We start from the raw sequence: 6055 nt of genomic DNA on the forward strand, positions 1-6055 counted from the left end.
TATAAAAGCAAAATATGGAATCTTATGTCTAATGAACAGTAATTAAGTCTATTTGGTTGGAAAAGTGAATACACAAAGAAGAATAATTTGTGATAAACTAGTAAAGGTGGACTGTAGCCAGACTGTGAAGTACTTTAAAAGCAAAGCAATATTAATTTTATCTTTCCCTAGACAAAAGGCATCTTCTGAAAATTCTTTAATGGGGATGGTCATGGGTTTCTTTAACATAAACTTAAATTTTAGGAAAAACACTGAATTTTTCTGGAAGATGGATTACAGAAGGAAGAGCCAATATACTTTGTTAAAACAATCAGGAAGTTATTGTAATTGGCCTGGTGAGTGGGGATAAAGACTTGAATCAGAGTGGTGGCTGTGTGAATGGGAAGAATTGATGGTTGATAGAGATATTGTAGAGACTTTATGACTCATTGTGTATATGAGAAGAGGGAAACTGAAAAGTGAGACATTATTCTGAGGTATTGAACCAATTCAACTGAAGCAATGGTGGTGTTCTCCACAGGAAAAAAAAAGTGGGGAAGAGATGAGGGATTGGGAGAAAAGATAATGAGTTTTGTTTGGGACATATTGAGTTTGCGATGCCTATGGGTATAAAGGAGAGATATCTAATAGGTAGTTGGTGATGCCACCTTCCCAGAAGCAAGCCTTAGAAGTTCAGTGTTTTCTTTCACTCCCCACTTCCACTCTTCCCACATATCCAATTTTTTGTTGTGTTGTCATTTCTATTTTCATGACTACATAGATGTAACATACATGTGTATATATGCATATATATGTGTGTATAATTTTCTTCTATCTACACATCTGCCACACTAATTCAGTACCTCAACACTCAATGCTTAGACTATTGCAGTAGCCTTCTGGTTGGTATCATAACCTCTAATCTGTCTCCACTCCAATCTACCCTGCATTGTGCTACCATGTGATTTTCCTAAATGGCAACTCTGACTAGGTGACCCAGCTCCAAGTTATTCAGTAAACTCCAGTGGTAGTGTATTTCCTTCTGAATAAAATGAGAAATGCTCTATGGGCACATAAAGTAAAATTCTTCACAACCTCCTCCATGACTACTTTTCCAGACTTCTTATATATTACTTTCCATTATGAATTATATATTCCAGCTAAATTGGATTACTTGCTATTCTTTGCACAGACTAACATAGTCTAGTTTTTGCTAAGAAGTGCCTTGTTTCTACTGAGAGCATCACCCTTGCTTTATCTCCCAACTCTTTGCCTTTTCACTGGCTTTCCATCATTTCTGGAATGCTCTTCATCATCTCTAGCTCATGGTATCTCTGGCTTCATGAAGACTTGGGTTCAAATCCTGCATCTTAGGAGAGTTTTCCCATCCACCACTTCTCACCAAGCTATTGTCTTCCTTCTAAGTCTGTCTTCCATTTTTTATTGTGTAATGGTTGTGCAGATGTGCAGACTCTATCATCTTGCTAATGTGGCATCTCCCTGTACAGGACACTATGGATCTGCTCACCAGAGAACTGTGATGACATGTAAGGGAAGTGCCTTTGAGAGATGATGTGTGAGCACATTTTGACATTTTATAATGAGCTCCTGTTGTCTAAACACAGTTGTAGGATAGACTTTTTGCTTGGCATCAGAGGAATTCATAAAATCCCATCAGCTTTACTTATGGTTTTTGTTGGCCTTTGCATTCTTGAGGAAGTTCATTGAACAGTCAAAGCAATAGAGACTTTAACAGTATTGATTCAAAAGATCCAGAGGGCTCTACACCAACCCATCATTTCAATTCCAGATGAGGGGAGGGGAAAGGAGAGAAGAGGAAGGTATTTTTTTTTTGGTTAAGACAATATTTATGCCCTGGGGTATAAAGATAGCAGAGCTTCTATTCATATCCTGTCATTCCAGAGTCCAAGTTTCATGGCCAGCCCAGCACAGATGCCCCAAGGAGCAATGAGAGACTTTTGGGAGTGACCTTAAGAAATCTAGCTCATTCAGCAGTCATGCCATATTTGAACAAGTACTTATTGTAACCAGTGTTATGTAAGAAATGAGCTAAGTTCGTAATCTACTTTCCCAGAGTCCAAAGTGACATAGGTGAGAGTATGCCCCCAAGGGTTTATTTTTTAATAAAGAGTTTTTATCTTTGAAGTAAATATTACTTTGTGAAAGTTACTCATTGCTAAGTGACTAAATGAAAGTGGAATGTTAGTCTCTGCTCCCTTAAAAATGTATAGAACAGAGGTGGCTAGGTGGCTCAGTGGGTAAAGTGCCAGCCCCAGAATCAGGCGGACCCAAGTTTGGTTCTGGCCTTAGACACTTAACACCCACTCAAAAAAACTAGCTGTGTAACTTTGGGCAAGTTACTTAAGCCAAATTGCCCTCCAAAAAAGGCAAAAATATGTATAGAACATAGCTAATGAATTGTTGAGTCAAAGGTAGAGAATAGACATACGTACAAACCATCTCAGTGTACCTGAGAATCCTGAGAGGGAGATAATAAGCTTGTCCCTGAGGGAATTTGGCCAAAGTCAACTGTGCTAAATTTGTAGAATTATCTCCCCCCCCCCATGTATGTTATCTTCCCCATTAGAAATTGAGCTCTTTGAATTGAACTACAGTGTTTTTGCATTTCTTTGTATCCCCAGTGCTTAACAGAACTCCTGATACATAAAAACTTAGAAAATTATTATTGACTGACTAATAAATTCTCAACATTTGAATATCAAATAAGATAAAAAAGAAAGCTATGTTGTCAATAAAGTTGTTTGCTACTATTATAAAGACTATTCAACATAGATTTCCAGTGATAGAGAGATTATTTTCAGTTAGTTTCCTTCAGATGCTTATATTTTTAAATGACATTTTTCTTTTTGCATCAAGGGGCTTGGGGATTTTATATACCATATTAAATGAAATCCGCTGTCGTTCAAAAATTAGGCCTTACTATTCAGACAGGAAAAACTAATTGGATGAAGTATATATGTTATCATGGGCATTATAGAATATTCATGTGGATGGCCAGTCTATTGTACTGTCTCTCAATAAATATATCTTGGAAAGATGTTGAAAGAAAGGACTACATTGCGTTGGGATGCAGTACTCTTCAAGCTCTTCCCAGGAATAGAACCTGATATTTTTAACAGTATTAGTCTGGTTATTTTATATGACTTAAAATTATCGCAAATATACACAGACTCAAAGCCACAGTTGACCCAAAGGTCACTTAATAAAAAGACATATAGCAGGCATCAGAAATATGTAGAAAATTCACAATTGTGACTTACATTCAATACATGGCTATAAAATACTTTACAGAAATAAGAAATAGGAAGGAAAATGGGCTGGTCAGTTATTATGGGTAAGGAATTATAAATGGTCAAATTACTCTTATTATCCATATAATGTTAGAAGAATACATGGACATGTATGAACATTTGAGGTGTCTCCTATGAAAAATGAATAGTATGATATGGATGAGTTATATAGACAATACAGATAGGCTATAATATGTACCTTGGCAGAGTTTACTTATGTTGACAAGATCATGAATATATTGGTGTTAGTACTGTTTAAAATAGATACGTTAATGAGTTATTTTCACATTTTAAAAATGATTCTTCATATATACTTTTAAATAGTTTGTTTATTGCATTTAAAATGTTATTGAAAGGATTCTCACAAATTTCCAGAAGCACCTTGATTATGTAAATCAAACAATATCTATGGCTATATTCAGCAAGAATTTAAATAGCCTATTCTGGAAGAAAAGTGAGTGAAAGCACACAGAATTATATTTCTGAGCCTATTTTCTATAAAGTTTTTAAACAATTTCTGAAAGAACACTATGACTGATAAAGGATTGAGTCCTCTAACCTTTCTGAACCTTAGTTTCTCTCGTTAAAGATATTGTACTCCATATGCCACAGCATAATTGTTAGGAAGGTGCCTTGTAAACCCCAAACACTATAAAATGTGAATTACTATTATTATTCATTATAGGCTACACAAATAAGATAGTTCCTTTAGTCCATAGCAGTAGAAATTCACTTTCAATGAAACAATGGAAAATTTAATTTTCTGCTATTTATCCAAGACTCGATTCTTCTTATGGCCAAAATTTCATTTTAATATAATAAGTTGAAGAATATCTTAAGCATATATTGCATTTAATTTTCCACACATATGCCCTGTCATGCACCTTTAAATTCATTTCATTCTTTTAGAAAAACATGTTTTCTGACCCTATCAGAATAAGACCAATCTTGTGAAGCAGGAAATAATAATCAATTATGTTTAGTATTTATTATTGTTTGACATCAGGCAGAAACAAAATCATTATACAAAACATTTTTAATTATATATACACACACTGTAAGGGAAAAAAGGTAATTTTAAAATATAAAACATTTTAGAATTCATTTTCAGTGTCCACTTAAATCATGAACTAATCAAATAATTATTAAAATCATAACTAAAAGAAAGATAAGTATCAAGAATTATCAACCTAGGATCTTTTTCCAACAACTTGGCCAAAAAAGGAAATAGGAAAATAAAGATAGCTTTTTAATTATACCATTTATCACATGCAAAACTGTAGTCCTCAAAAGGAGGCTGCAAAAACTCACATATTACCCTGGGAAACACAACCAATCTATTTTCTATAGTTCTCCCTACCCTGATTCTCTGAGTCGAGAATCTTGTCTCATATTTTACAGAAAAAGCATTGAGGCCATTTACCATAAGCTCTCTCTTCTCATCTCTTCCCCGTTTCATAACATTCATATGCCTTTTGATATGATCTCATTCTTCTGGGTCTCAAATGACTAGGTGGTCTTAATCCTTATCAATGCTAAGCACTCTAGCTGCTCAATTCCCATTCCAATCTCAATTTCATTCACCATTTAGTCATTCTAGCAGGCAGGCTAAACTAGGTTGAGAGTAACCAATGGGCCACAAACTCATTGATGAGTTAGGGGTATATCTACCCTACTATGCATGTGAAGACTTCCCCTGATGACTAGGTGGATGAGAACAACTTGTTACAATGACCATGAAGGGACCTGAAGCAGGTGCTTTGCAGCTCTTCTTAAACTGTGGGTGACAACCCCATTTGGGGTCATGAAAATTTTGGCAACAGTGAAAGTTTTCTGAACACACAATTCCCTCCAAAATAATTCAAAATTGGACACGTTATGAATCCAAGGTGTTTCTGGCAATGTTTGATTGTGTTGTTTCATGCAACTATACTGAAACCTTGGTTTCAGAACAAAAAACATGTTCACTTTGCACTGCACATTCCCTCAGGCCATGCAATGACAATGAAAAAGTTTAAGAAGCCTTGCATAGAGCACTTAGCTCCAAGGTCATCCTCTATCCCCAAGTCATCACCAGTCATTTTGACTTTTTTCTTGCCACTAGACTTTGATGACTCTGGAAGAGAATGAGACTGACAACTTTGTACAATTCTGCCTCACTTAAATTCAATTCATGCATGAATCAAGACATCACCCCATATTATTAGTCCTTTTTGAAAATGAAGGACAAACAACAACAGCAGCAGTCTCATTCAACAGAATACCCCTCTGTCAATACCTGTCTAATATTAATTGTAAATATCTCTCTGTCTATTAACTCAATCCTTACTGCCTACAAGAAATGCATGTATCTCTCCATCCAAAAGAAAAACAAAAGAGAACCCTCACTTGATACTTTAATTCCCATTACCATCTTCTCCTACACCCTTTGTAGCTAAACTCTTCAAAAAGAGAGCTGCCTCCTCCTCCTCTCCTCTCACTCTCTTTTTAACCCCTTCAAATCAGACTTCTGACTTTATTGTCTTATTGAAACTGTTCTTTCTTTTTCTCCATTGATATTGACACTGGTATGAACCCTTATCACCTCACACTTGTTCTATTTCAATACCCTCCTCCTGGGTCTATCTCAATTCCTTCCCCATTCCAATCCGCCCACCATTCATCCACTATTGTGATTTTCCTAAAGCACAGGTCCAACTATGTCATTCTACCCTGTCCCCTATTTAATTAACACCATGGTTCCC

Source organism: Petaurus breviceps, unplaced genomic scaffold (assembly GCF_028583685.1).
Source record: "Petaurus breviceps papuanus isolate PSGF00001 unplaced genomic scaffold, PetGlider_PUasm1.0 76, whole genome shotgun sequence".
In the NCBI taxonomy this organism is placed as follows: domain Eukaryota; kingdom Metazoa; phylum Chordata; class Mammalia; order Diprotodontia; family Petauridae; genus Petaurus; species Petaurus breviceps.